The 14,479-nt window shown below is 40.8% G+C and overlaps 1 long non-coding RNA gene across 1 annotated transcript; it reads right to left on the bottom strand.

Moving 5' to 3' along the window:
* Window positions 1–1,852: 1,852 nt before the first annotated feature.
* LOC311432006 lies at window positions 1,853–14,430 on the bottom strand. The gene is made up of 5 exons (XR_014689772.1): window positions 13,659–14,430; window positions 10,191–10,369; window positions 5,338–5,390; window positions 2,290–2,345; window positions 1,853–2,153 (listed from the first exon to the last, which is right to left on the bottom strand). It is a non-coding gene; the product is annotated as an uncharacterized lncRNA (long non-coding RNA).
* Window positions 14,431–14,479: the final 49 nt, after the last annotated feature.

Here is a 14,479-nt window from a genome sequence, read left to right as displayed (position 1 = left end):
CCAACAACAACAACAAAAAACAACACAGAAATCAGGATGCGTGCTATCCAGGCTCGGCTCAGCTCTGAGGCTGATTTGTGCCTCGCCAGCAGCTGCTCGAATAAGGAGCTGCCCTGAGGAAATAGGTATACAAATGGCTGGGCGGGTGTTTTCTTCTTCTTTGCCTCTCACCTAAAACCCTGAAACAACCAGTTGCCCTTGTGGTGGATGATTATAATAATTATTGGAAAACAATTGAAGTGTGATCAGGTGGGGAGGGCGGTAATTGAAATATTGACAGGTGGTTGCTTTGTGCTGAACATCAGGTTTTAAGATCAGCTGTGTGCCCGAAGGGCTCCCAGCTAGGATGCTTCTGATAGCCCCTTTAATTAACTAAGGTATAGATTTTACTGCAGGATCTAGAGACAGACCAGAGCAAGCCTTTCTAGAAGAAGCTGTGAATTTCATACACATATTTTTTCTATTAAGGAATGCTTTAATACACATGCTTTTATATTATTTTTGATTGATTTTTCCATCTTTTTCTTTAGATAGATGTGTATGAAAACTAAATTTTGTCTCTTTTCTCTGATGTTTAAATGTCATTGACACATGATATTATCACAATATCATTATCACTATTGGTTGATAATCACATCATGAAGGCACAGGTAGGAAGGGCAGAATATAACACCCAGATAACTTTACCAAGGATAAGAGGAAAACTAATTTTTACAGATTCTCTGAGTTTATTTGGGGGTGGAATGTAGTTTATGGCCTGGACAGCAGATGTTATGAGTTATTGAGAAACTAAAAATTTAAAAAACTATATCCTTGCTCAAGCATCTCTCATAATACATTAAAATAATAAGAGTATTTCCAGGGTGCTAACAAATAGATATTCCTCAAAACCACCTTGTATTGCAAATTTTTTTCCTGAAAGGATGCTAAATTTGAACTGCTTCCTGAAGCATTCACTTCTCATCAAAGGTCATTTCATCAGTTACTGCCTTCGGATTGTACAGAAGACTCAAACATCCAATCTTGCAAAAGTTTCCACAAATTTAACTTTTCCTTGGAGCATGAGGTCTGAGACAGACTGTGATTTTAATTTTTTTTTGTGACCTTATAAAGGAAATATGAGCTTTTCAATCAGCTGATGAAGTAGCATCCCTTCCTTGGCCAGCAAAACACATCCCTTGAAAAAAAAAATAAAAAATGATGGGACAAGGAATTGCAGTTCAATTCATATAACACTTGGTGAATGAGTCTCCTGCTCTGTCAGACCAAAGGGGCATGGCCAACGGTCCTGCTCCATGGATGTATTCCCTGCAAAATGTACCATCAGGCAAAGTTTAATCTTTGTAATTTTGGATAAATTTCAGCCCCTGCCTGCCACGCATGAGGGAGAACCATTCAGAAAAGCCAAGCATGATAGGACTTCCCCTCTAGAAAATGCTCTTTCTGAAATAAAACTTCCCTTGGTACAGCAGAGGCTGTGCTTGTACGCAGCCTTGTTCTCCTCACCACATGGTTGACCACATGGCCAGACCTCTTACGAGCCCCTTCCATGCCTGGTGAGCTGGAGAAGGATTTCCTTGTTGGTACCTGAGGTTCTCTCTTGTGTAGAAATAAAATTCAGTCATCCACCTTCTTGTTTTTTCATCATTCCTTCCAATTATCCTCACAAGTATTTGATTGGAAAAACATATGGGAAAACAAAGCAGGTTTGCTGAACATCAATCAGTTCCTTGTCTCGGGTTTGTTTTTTTCTTATCTGTTTTGGTGCCAGACCCGGCAAAGTACATCCTCAGGAAAATCAGTAATGTAAAGCATGAAAACAGACAGGCCAATGTTTAAGAGCCAGGCTGTCTTTCCAGAGGCACTTTCAGTCAGATTTATTCCAACTTCTAACTAGTTTTCAGAAGGGCCACATCTTTGATTTAACAAGACTTGCAGAAGCATAGGTTATTTATTTGGGTAGCTAACTTCAGTCAACACACAGCACAAAATTTCAGCCTCGGTGCTTTGATGGCAACCTTCTCAGTGGGGAGAGCGTGTTTCACGCTGCAAGGTAAAAGCTTGATTTCTCCTCCAAACAGCTGATCGGCCTTGGCTCCTATTTGAGGGCACTCAGCAATTCTCACCGCTATGACACCTTTCTCTCAAGACTTCTGAAAATACACAGTGCTATCTCAGAAGACCAAACAAGGTGATGATTGTGGTAACCGCAGTCTTTTAATGTGCAACAAATCATATCACTGTGTAGCTGAACCATCAGACACAAAACTACATATTAGCTGAACTTACAAAAGGTATGGAGAGCTCCAGCTTTCCGTCTGATGCACAGAGGTCAGAATCCAGAGCTATGGGGGAAAGAAAATGAAAGATTTACAAATAATATAGAATAATAAATAAATAGCCAAGAATTCTTAGAGTTGGATGTTAAATGAGTTAAAAGTTTAATGTGTTGGAAAATTAATATAACAAAGACACCCAGAATTAAAAATAAATAAATAAATAAATACTACACTGATTTCCCTGTGTCCACTCTGAAGGGCATCCCACTGAGCTCCAGTAATTATTTAGAAGCCTGAAGACTGGACATGGATGTAAAAGTTAGTCCTGCTTTGTACTGATAATGTTGTCTCTTTATGACCACATGGATTTTTCTTTTTCATCTGTCTGTCTGTCTATCTACCAATCCATCCATCCATGCACCTACCTACCTATCTATATATCTCTCTACTTAACGGAAAATTTGTACTTAATAATACGATAGAATATCGATGGAAATGATTTTAAACAGCATTAACAACTATGTTTTTTTTTTTTTTTCTAAATGAATAGCTCACAGCCTGGCAATAGAGGTAGACAGGGAGAGCCTTGATCTAAACAGGGGTGGTGAGGATGAAACCCCCCAGACTATAGCACATGGTCTGCAACGCACAACATCAGTTTTGCTTCAGGGAGAAGGATGTGCTGGGGTGAGGACAGCAAGCTTCTCCCTACCACGTCCTAGCACCCCCCAAATCAGCAGCAGATTAATTCCAGTTTTCCCATTCTTAAAAACTGGGCTCAAACACAGTTGCCTGCTGCCACCTAACATATTGCTTTCTGTATCACTGTATTAATATAGCAGGGGTCAGAGCATCATGATCAGTACTTTTGAAATGATCACAGAAAACTGTCAGGTTAATGACTTTGGTGGTGTTTCACACCATTCAGCTCTGCTGACCCAGCCCCCGTGGCCAGTAGCACGCCAGCTTTGTTTCTCTGTCTGTGGAATTGCCTCTCTGGTCTTTGTGTAATCGCCTGATTCACTCGTGTCTCGGCAGCTGCTGAAAAATGCATTCTCTGTACCTAGGAAGAACCTGTATAAATATTCTCAATAAATAAATAACAGTTGTCATTTTCAAAATATGACAATCTCCAGTTGCCTGTGCTTAAATTGAATGACATGTCATTTATCCTAATAGATGTGAATGCATGTATAGTACATATGAGTGAGTCACCTAATTCTTATTCACCTCAGCCTTGGTCTCAGTTGGGGGCAAGTGCCTCTAACAGGGTTTGGATGGATCAAATCACAAGCAGAAAAATCTTGGTCAATTATAGATGCCTAAGGCTAAAAGGGAGGTGTCTTTTCCTCTTATTTCCCCCCCCCCTTAATCTAGCCAAGCACAGAATGCCCCTCCTATCCATAGGCTTACTGAAGGAGCAAGTCAATCTCCGATCTGTGGAATTTCTGGGAATATCTCTTCCCCCTGTAATTTAACATGACTCAGTTCTCCATCCTGATAATACAAGTGGTGAGAAAAGCTCCTAATCCTATTGGCATACCCTCTTGTCAGCACCTCTTTATTTCACTGCTTTAAAGGCTCAACATGTTTTGATTTACAATAAGCACTAAGATAACTGCAGGTGCCCTCTCTAAAAGCAAGGTTAACTCACCTGAGATGAATTCTTTTATTGCAAACAAAAGCAACACATGAGCAGGAAATACAATTAATACAGGTGCTTCCCTGAAACTTAGCAAATGCCATTTGTCTTGAAATGACATAAATCCCCATTATATAAACAGGCCCCAGAGGCTTTATTTGTATTATTTCTGGAGAGGAAGGATTTAAGCAAAAGATAAATGGAGTGGTGATGGGGGGGGGGGGGAGAGAAATCCTTGTACCTACAAGGCATTTATTTGACAGTAAAACTACTACTGTGCTATTTTGTGATTGTATTTAAAAATATGTAAATGACTTAATAGAACCAGAAAAAGGCCAGCCTAGGTGGGATTTCCAAGCTAACTGTTTTTTGCAGGTGATATGTAATATATTTTATATTTGCAACACGCCACTCAAGCACTCAGTCTGACATAGAGCTCTCCCAGTGATTTGCAGTTTGGTGACATGAAGGCTGTGTCCTTGTAGGCATGAAGCTCTGTCATGCCCCGAGTGCCTGGGGTCACCAGCACAGAGGAAAGAGGCTTCACCCAGCTCCCTCGAGGAGCACCCTGCAGGGTCCTGGTGCGGCACTTTGTGCTGCCAGAAGGGCAGCTCCAGGCCCCCCCCCCCCGGGTCCCTAGGACTGCATTTCCACCCACCATCTGCAAGGCTGCTGCTGTCTGGGGATGCTGGAGCTCACTGCTGTGACATTTGGAGAGTCCACATTGTCTGCCAGGGAAGAGGCAAGAAGTCATGATGAACCTATGCTGTCCCTTTTTGGGGAACGGTGCTAGGCCCATTGCTTTGGCCTATGCCTCTTTAGAAAGGACTGAAAAGACAAGACAGAGCCTGACTTTCTCTACACAAATGAAACTGATTGTCTTCAGTAGTAATAGCTCTATCACAAGGAGCTGGAGAACAGGGTACCTCCTGGACAAAAGGTTCACAAGCATGCTAGAAGTTTGTTGACAAGGAAGCCCACTGGGAGGGTAACAGCCTACTAGATGAGGTTTTACTGTCAAAATACTTTGGTTCTCTTTCCAGCTCTGCTACTGACTTATACTGAGCAATCATAGAAAACAACCCCATTTCTCTGTGGCTCTTTATGCCTGTCTTTCCCTTGTCTAGCTTGTCTACTTTGTCTATCTAGTCTCTCACTAGAGGTAGACCACGATGCCGTTTGTTTGTTTTAATCCAAAAGCTATGGTGCTATGGACAACAGTCTGTATGGCATAATTTTTTGAGAAATGCAAATAGAGTTCCTGAGGCTATGTACCTCTCTTCCTTTTCTCATTAACAGCTTCCCATGAAGCCTTGTTGTTTATCAAGAGATACAAAGAAGGAATAAGGCTCTCATAGCTGCTTAAAGTCTAAAAAGCAAGTTCACACTCATAATTTGGATTATCATTTTTCTTACCTCTTTCCTTTATAATTCACATATAACTGCTTAAAAATGCAACCCAAAATTACCTAAAACAAAAATGGGGAAAAAGAAATTGTAACACTTGATAGGATCATCAGACAAACAACTGCAATTATGTTGACAGGTACATTACACTAGTTTAGATATTCATCTGTGTTGTCACCAACTCCAGTATCCTCTCTTTCTTCTCCCCAAACCTGTCCTTTATCTGATGAGTGTTTGTGATCCTCAGATTTTAACAACCGAGGCTCTGATTTTTGTAGTCAGTCCTGCTCAGATGGGTCTCAGCAGCCCTGTGGAAACTGTTGCCTCCAGGTTAACTGTGACCCCAGCCAGGAGTCACTCTACAGAAAGCCAATTGCTTCATCTGGACCAACGTTGAAATACTGAGTTGAGCTGGGCTTCTTGCTATTCCCTATATCCTACAAAGCCAATAACTTCCAGTTTGAAGAAAGCAAAGGGGTACAGCTTTACCATCTCTCCCCGCTACACTTCCCCAGGCTTGAGCTCATTGCACATCCCAAATGTCCTCCGTTGGATCTTTAGGTGTCAGAAAAATGTTGGATCAGTTCCTTTTCCTTGAAAATTCAAGATTTAGTCAGACATCTACTGCAACACTTTTCAGCCCCAGTCTGCAGACACTACCTGCTCCAGGAGTGACAAGCTGACATGGTTGTATGCTCAATTAAACCTGCTCTTCCTTTTTAAACAAGTGCTTTAGACTTCTAAATTATGTGCAAAGTTTTCTTGTACACTTTGACTACATTAAACTGAAGATGCCAAACTTTGGCTGCAAACCTTAACTTGGTTATTTGGAGAGGAAAGATTAACACAGCTTTTTTGACAGATATAGAAGACAAATAAAGATTGCTTTAGAGGTTTTTATTTTTTATGGAAAACACACAGCTTTCCTGGGAAACAATTCTAAAACGTGTGATGCGTAAAGCAAAGTACAAAAGCCCTACTTTCCAGAAGTCTCAAGAGCAAGCAGTTCCAGCTGACATCAGCTGGAGATGGAGAACCATTACCTAAAAATCTAGTCCTGATGTTCCATAAAACTGATTTTTAAAACTTTACCAACTATTCAACACTATATGGAGGTTGCAGGTGTCGTATTTTCACTTTAGGGCTGTTTTCTTACAATTAGACTCCCATGAATGGGCCTTTTCCTTCACATAGAACCCCACTGAGGTCATCAAAGGATTTGTGTCTAAAAATAGAGGTAAGTGTAACAATTTGGTCAAATTATATTCCAGGCTGGCTGACTGGCCTGTGGATGTAAATGTCCTTTGGGGAAAATGGGACATTTTAATAAGAAAAGCTACTTCTGAAGTTTTTTAGGGTTTTTGTTGTCAGATAAATGAATGAGAACTTAACACAGCAGAAGCAGTAGGTTTCTCCTGGTGCTACTATCTCCTTCTAGGGTACTCATAACTCTTTTTTTTTTTTTTTTTTTTTTTTTTTTTTTAACAGTAAGAGTCAAGCAAGCATCTCTGTCTTCAGAAATCATTTTAATTTTCTTGTAAATGGGTAGGTGATAAGACTGTTTCCAATGAATAAAAGGTGCATGTGGATCTTTCAGAAACTGAAGGTCATCACCAGTTCCTTACTCGACAGATTCAAACTTCCAGGAAAGACCACTTCCCACTCACTGAGCCTTTCTGAGGAGCAGCAGAGGGTGATAGCCTACCTGCCCTTCTCACTGCCATGAGCAGCCACACATGGACATGTCATGTCAGTTGCCCCCATTGTGGATTGGGAAGTCACCTTGCCCCAGATGAAGGCTCCAAACTCTCTGCTTCGCGAAGCTGTTTTAATTTCAAATGGTCAAGAGTCTGCTGTAATTCAGAAGGCTGCTATGAAGCATCTGTGTCCGAGAAGCAAAATCCTGAATGGAAAGGCCAACGTAGGAATAGCACTACTGAACTGATGTGCTTCAGATGTGTTGGCCTTTATTGTAAGACTCAGTCATGTTCCTTGGTCTTCCCACCCCAGCAGAGAAGGGAGGATGAACCACTTTGTTCATAGACATTAAAAATTCAACCTTAACCAGAATTAGCTGACCGTGTATCAAGGATCTTTGCGTGGAACTAAACTATAAAGAGATGAAAACATCACTAGTGGCAGGCACTGACAATTGATGAAAGGAGACTGGTTGTTGTGTCTGGACATACTGGCCCGTGGTGGTCAAGGGACAGACAGACCTGCTCTGTTACAGCTAACAGCATGGTTCCTAGTAAAAGACACACATATGGTGCTGGGCTTTTTTTTTTGGAAGGCTGAACTGCATTTTCCTTGTGCTCACTTGCAGAGTACAGCCTGATGTTGCTGTGGCACCCCCTGGGCTGGGGGCTTTTTTTCTAATTTTAAACTGGAGGATTTACATTCAAGATACACAGACATTTAACTAACAACAATGTATTCAGAGAGCACTATGTTCATTGAAATGGATCTGGAGAATTAGAGCCATATTTCTGTTTGGATCCTGAGAGAGGACTGCAAATTCTGCCCATGACAAAGGGAAAGATCTGTATGGTTTAAATGAAACCCTGAAAGAAACAGAGCAATCAAAAGGATAAGAACCTGAGTAAAATAGGGCTATGGACAAGGCTTTTAGCAGATGGGTCTGGTGGTGTCAAAAGATGTTAAATGGTCACTAAGGAAGGAGGTGAAGCTATGAATATTTGATGTACAAGAGATCATCGGCCATACAAACCCGAATACATTGAATGGAGCAAAGGTAAATAAGAACAAGGATTTGAAGAAGGAAAAGCACATTTGGTTTTCCCTGGATTACCATTTTTCCACTTGAATATGCTAAATAGGTACATTTTAGGCATGAGATGAAACTCATCTACCAACCGTTTGTGAAGAACTTAGAATGAGAAGCACTATTATGTCAAAACAAAACACTTTGCATCTTCAAAAAGATGCTGTTACTTATGGATATGATTTTCAGATGTGCCTGATCCCCAGCTAGTATAGCTCTGTCAAGTCAAAAGGAGTTTTACTATAAAAGCTTGAAGTTTTTGAAAATCACACCTAATAATCTCTCAGAAGTTATAAGGGAAGTTACGCTAATTCTAAGGAAATGCAGTATCTGCAATACAAATTGACAGGATCAGGTATAAAAGCTCTCCATGCAGATAGAGACACAAATGCTCATTTGCAAACAAAAAAACAGACAGCATTACCAGGTGCTGGTGCTATTGAGCTGCTGTGGTAGATTTGGCATTCTTATCTCATTCTTGCTTGAAAGTCGAATCGTGTTTGCAGTCGTGGTTCTGATAATTTAGCAGAGCACAAAAGTAGTATTGTTCTGCACATTGCTATACGAAGAAATGTTTCGCACACACGTGATAAGCACATTTCCTTCTTTTTAAACACTATCTTCTCCCCTCCTCCTTGTCTCCATCTATAAGGCAAAATGTATATTAAAAAGGTTTCTGTCCCCTAGTTATTCTCTGTTAAAAATCACATATTGTGACAGACCTTCCACCCTGCTTTGATTCCTATGCCAACATCATGCCGTGCACTGCACAAACAAAAAATACATGGCAGGTTCCTGCTGGGGATTTTCCTCGAGTGGCAGATTTCCCAGGCATGCAGAAAGCGCCTGGCTGGTGCCCATCTCATTGTTCCTGCCACCTCCAGCATGGGAGCAGGACATGGCAGAGAGGCCCCAGCCACCCAAGCCACCACTCCAGGGAGTACAGCATGGCAGAGCTATGGAGAACCAGGAGGCTGGATTTCTTCCCAGACACTCACTGTGTTTTCAAAACAAAGCCCCAAACCTGCCCTTAAATATGTTGGGAATTTTGAAGACAAATGTGATTGCCTTCTCAGTAAGCTCTGCTCACTGCTAGGATGCCCATGGGCCATAGCTGCTTCCAAATTTCTAGTGTCTTCCATGAATACTGTTGGTTAGACACTCAAATGAGAGACATCTTATGAAAGAACTCTAAGATGAACAGATGAGTAGAAAGTACCCTAAATTCATAGCACACAGAGAAAGAGAGGAAAGAGGTTGTGGCAAGCTGGCACTATTTTCATAATTATAAGTAAATAGGCTTTTAGCATCAGCAAAGCCCCCATAATCTAATCCTAGTAATCTAATCAAAGAGCTTGTGAAAAACAGATTCTATATCCATATGATGATGTGATGACCTATAAAATGATGATAGATGTTCCTAGCTGGCATTGGTAACCAGGAGAGAAAAACATGTTTGTTGTGTGCATTATCTGAAAATATAAATAACATAGTTCTGCACTGATCTGTCTACACAACCCCCGAGTCCCACATGTTAAGTTTGCAGATTATTTGGACAGAGATATATAAATTAGGGAATTAAAAGACATTATAAGAAATGCAAACCTTTTAAAACATCACTTCTAAAGGCCTATACCAAGAAACAAATCTACTCCCACCTAATTCCTCAAAAACAGACAATACCAGGGAAAATATTTGCACAGTAGCTAGCAACCCTATCCAGCACATCAGAAGCAAGCCAAAATTGGTAGACGTAAAGGACCAGCATCGCACACTTCACTACCTTTTTTGGCAAAGACAGGACACATTTGTACCAGGTCTTTTGCAAAATGAATGTATTTTAATACGAAACATTAAATCCAGAATTGCTGTTAAGAGAACAGAACACACTTTGTATACACTTGTCTCATACTGCAAACAGTTTTTATACTATTTCATGCAGTATTCTAAGATGCCAGATACTGTGGTGATATGGAACTAGGAAACTATTAACGAATTAACTCCACAGAGATTTCAAAAAATGAAATAACATATTGAAACAATAAAGAAAAATATATTATAGGATTTACAGACTTACCTCAGAGTCAGCTGGGGTTCAGATTAAGGAAGGATGGATTTCATCCATGTGAGTTGTATAGGGAGGAACTGTGGGTCTTGCTTTTTTAGGTATGGAGTACATATTTGGAATTTCAGTGTTTGTGTTAAAGCCTTCTCACTTTTTTGCCTTGTAGCCACATCCTTTCTATACTCCGTTTGCTCAAAAAAAAAAAAAAAAAAAGAAACTTTAAGTTTAGGAAGAAATCCCTGCTATCCAGCACCATGCAATTAGCATATATGAATAGGAAATGAGTTCCTGCTGCTCTGGACCATTGTTAATCCATATTGATGGGGTAGAAAACATGACATCAACTGTAAAAATCCAAGAACATTCCTTAAAATATTCAAATGATGTGCCTGGCCCTGCATCTCAAATTCTCATTGACTTTGTGGGTGCCTGGAATGCACAAGGAATGCAGGATTAGGGACACGGGTACGTGTGGTATGCCTACCTTGACAGCAAAAACAGTTTTTGATGCTGTCTGAAATTCTCAGAGACAAATATTCAGGTCAAAGGAACTGTACAAAAAATACATACAAATTTTGCACAGCTGCTATTTGTTCTGGGCCAGATGCCACCGTGAGCTGGATGGGGCTCTGTTTAGCTGCTACTGAAGCAGTGTGTGCACACCGCACCATGCAGTGCTACAGGAGCATAGAGATAAGCATTTCTGAGCTCCCTCCCTAAACCCACAGTTGTTTGTCCTTTTAACTTATCTTAGTTTTTACAACACTTATGCAAAACAGTAACAGTACAAATTTGTCTTTATTTGATTGTTTGTAATGATGGGAGATACATATCATTAATCTGATACAATTTCCATGATGGTGGAGGCACTGAGCAACTCTGCATTTTCTAGGAAGTTCCCAAGAATTAGCCTTGAGGAATTGCCCTGGGACTCACCTAGGAAGACTCATCAGCCACCTCAAGTGGTGTACATTAGTACTAAAATGTAGTTAAAACCAAAGTTAGTGCACTAGAGATAGAAGTAGCATTAAGAAGTTTCAACTGCATTTACTTTTACATTCCCCATCTTTTTTGTCCTCTTTTGTGCAGAAAGAAGCATCCCCTTCCAAGCCAAGAAACTGTATCTGTGGATCTTAGTGTCCACTAAAAAATACATATAAAAATACCATAATCTATAAGAAGATAAGTTCAAGTCTGTCTGTGAGAAAATATCTGAATATCCCTAGTCTCCAAAGAAATGTATCTGTCTACTTAATGTCAGACCGCCATGGCGTGGGCTGGCTCAAATGCTTTCTCTCAAAGCCCATTTACTTAAATTGTGGTTCACAGACTGTTGACCTTCTCAACTTTAATGACATCTTCTGAACCATCATTACCGATAGGGGAAGTGTGTGAGCCATTTCTCACCCAACAAATAAAGGTTCAAAAGTTTTGAGCACAAGCTAGTCCTTTACTTTTAAGACCAATCTTCTACCCCAAAAAGTCAAAGCCATTAGTCCATTTTAGGATTTACAGGCTGTGAAATGTCATTCTAAAAAGAACATCCATTTTTGAGTTATTGGAGTACAAAAGCTGTCTTATAAAGGTATCACGGTACCATTGATAATAGCTTTGGCAAAGACCTTTCAGGTCATCTAGTCCAAATCCTGGTAAGGAACAGTTATACTAACCTTTTGTATCAGCCTTGTTTTGAACACCTCAAAACTGATGCAACTACACGACCAAAGAGTTTTTTCCAGCACCTATTTCCTTTTCCTGTAATCCTCTAAACCTGACTTTTCCTTTCTTTTGAGTTAGGCTGCCTGTCTCTCTTTATTAAATTTCAGCAGCACAAAATGTTTCTTTCCTGAATTCTTGTCAGCTTTTACCTTAGATGAGTGGAAGGTCTGGTTTGGACATCCAGCTGCTGAACTGATGGGCTCCTCAAACTTTCTAAGGCTGTTTTCACTTGCTTATCATTTTGCCAGGATTAAACTATTTGAGCTGACATTTTTCTGTGTCTAGCTGATTTCTTTGAGGGTACAGAACTACAGCCAAAGGATCCAGCAGTTTCCAAAATCAACAATAGGAAGAAACATGATATTAAGATATTTGGGTGGCATTTTTTGGCAGAGAGATCTTAAAATGTGGGAGGGACTGCTTTCTGTGGAAAAATATGCTTTTTTCATCAGCACAGAAACCTGTTCAACATAGTATTGGGTTCTGGAAAACATGCAAGGAGAAAGAAGTAGTCTGGGACAGACAATCTGTCAAATCAATACGGTGCAAGTAAAAAACTGGCGGTCTTTGGGCAGTAAGACCTGCCTGGGAAGCGTAGCAGAGCGTTTTGTCACTTGGCTCCAGGAAAAACAGACTTTGGTGGTTCTCTGACTTTGGTGAGATACCAGAATAAATCTCAAATAATGCTGCTGAAGGACAGCAAAAAGAAAATGTCAAAACATTTCAAGGGCAAAATTAAAATCTCTAACTAGGAATCTTCATTGTTAATGGATTTATTTTATTTTATTTTTGATGTAGTGAATAGAGCACAGCAATTGCAAATCCTCATTGGATTTGCGTTTAGAATATTTAGTTAGCTTTTTTTCCTATCACCACATTTACCAATCAGCTAATTAATACTGAATTCCAGCTAAAATCTCAGAAGAATCAACTTCCTAATGGCATCTCAGTGTTTATTCTTCTTACGCATGCACCATGAAGCGGAGAAACTCCAAGTTTAAACCTACTGAGGAAGAGGAGGGAGAGGTTGGAGGGCCTCTGTGTCATGGGATTCGGATCTGCCCAGGCACAGAGGGCATGCAGGCCACCACAGGTAAGGTCTCCTTATGGTCCTTATCTGCAAGACCCCATGACTTGCTCCCCCCAAGCCTCTCAAGCACCATCCCGTGCAGCCCCCACGGAGGCTGGAGGAGGCAGGCAGGTGCTGTTGGTTTCCACCTGCCTATTTCCTTGTTGCCAGGACAACCCACAGAAAGTGCACCAGTACCCATATAATCAAACCGAGCAGGCCTGGTGACAGCAGGTGACACGTGGGAGGATGTGCCAGCAGTACCACTTGGCTCCTTCCGCAGCAGGGAGCAAGGCACGAGCAGATCACCTTGCTCAAAGCCACAGCGTGTCAGCACGGGGCAGGTGAAATGGCTGACTCCTTGCACTCCGAGCTGCTGACGTTAAAATGCCTTCACCAGGTTCTGTTTCCTACCACTTCTATCCAAACTTTGGGTGAAGTCTATGTAAAATGAGTGATTGTTTCATTATTTCATTAATTTCCTTGCCCTTCGATGAGCTAGCACATCCTTTCCTGCTCAGTATTATCACTGATCTCTTTAAAAATAAATAAATAAATAAGTAAGTAAGTAAATGATTGAATAATTTTCCCAGACTTTTACTAAGTTTCTGTGTACATGAGCTATTTTATTAGATGCTGCATGCCCTGCTTTGTGTGCACGGATGTGTTTAGGAAGCAAAGCAGAGCCTAGCTCTATTTCTCAGCTCAGTGAAAGATCAAAGCACCACAGAAGCTGTGTCACACAGTGTGTTTTCCCCTGGTGTATGTCCTTAATTTTCTTCTTCTCAGCAGAGCTCTGTCAATTTAACTCATGAGAGAAAGTGGTAGCTTCTCCTTCCGTGCAAATGGGAGGGAACACTGCCATTGGTATATCAGGAACAGATGAATTTTTCCCACCCGACCTTCATCCAGGGAATCTTGTCAGATGTAATAGATGGGGCAGCTGTACAGGTATGTGAACCTCAGCCTGCCAAAAAAATTGTCCTGCATGCAGGATGCAAACAGGAAATAAAAGCCTCTTTGGTCATTGCAGGGTATCAGCTCCTAATTTTAGCTGCTCAGCAGCATTTCTGAGGGTAGAGGATTGCTTTGAATGGCCCTTGTGATGTTTCCTCAGTTGTTCAAAAGCAATGTGTTTTTAACTTGGGCCATTTTCCCACCTTCTTGCCCACCAGCTTGACTGGATTTCTTGCTTATTATGACTCCTACACTGGAAATATTTGCTTCTTTCATTATTTGCAGAGTAGAAGTTACCAAAGCAATATAAATAATTCATGAGCATGCCTGTCATGAGTGGGAATAAATTGTATATCTGAGAGAGGAAGATTTCAGGGGGTACAACGGTTGGAACAAATGAGTGCAAAAGACACTAAAACCAGGCTGGATTTGTGGCTAATTTCTACTAGGCCAATAAAACATGAAGGAGAAAAATCAGGGGAAATGGGCTGGAAGATGACCTAACCTGGAAGCAATTTGAGGCCAGGACAGCGTGTTACAAGTGTGTACACAGCCT

This window comes from Aythya ferina (assembly GCF_964211825.1).
Source record: "Aythya ferina genome assembly, chromosome: 2".
In the NCBI taxonomy this organism is placed as follows: domain Eukaryota; kingdom Metazoa; phylum Chordata; class Aves; order Anseriformes; family Anatidae; genus Aythya; species Aythya ferina.
Note: the sequence above shows the minus strand (reverse complement) of the source record. Positions and strands in the feature narration are given on the sequence as shown.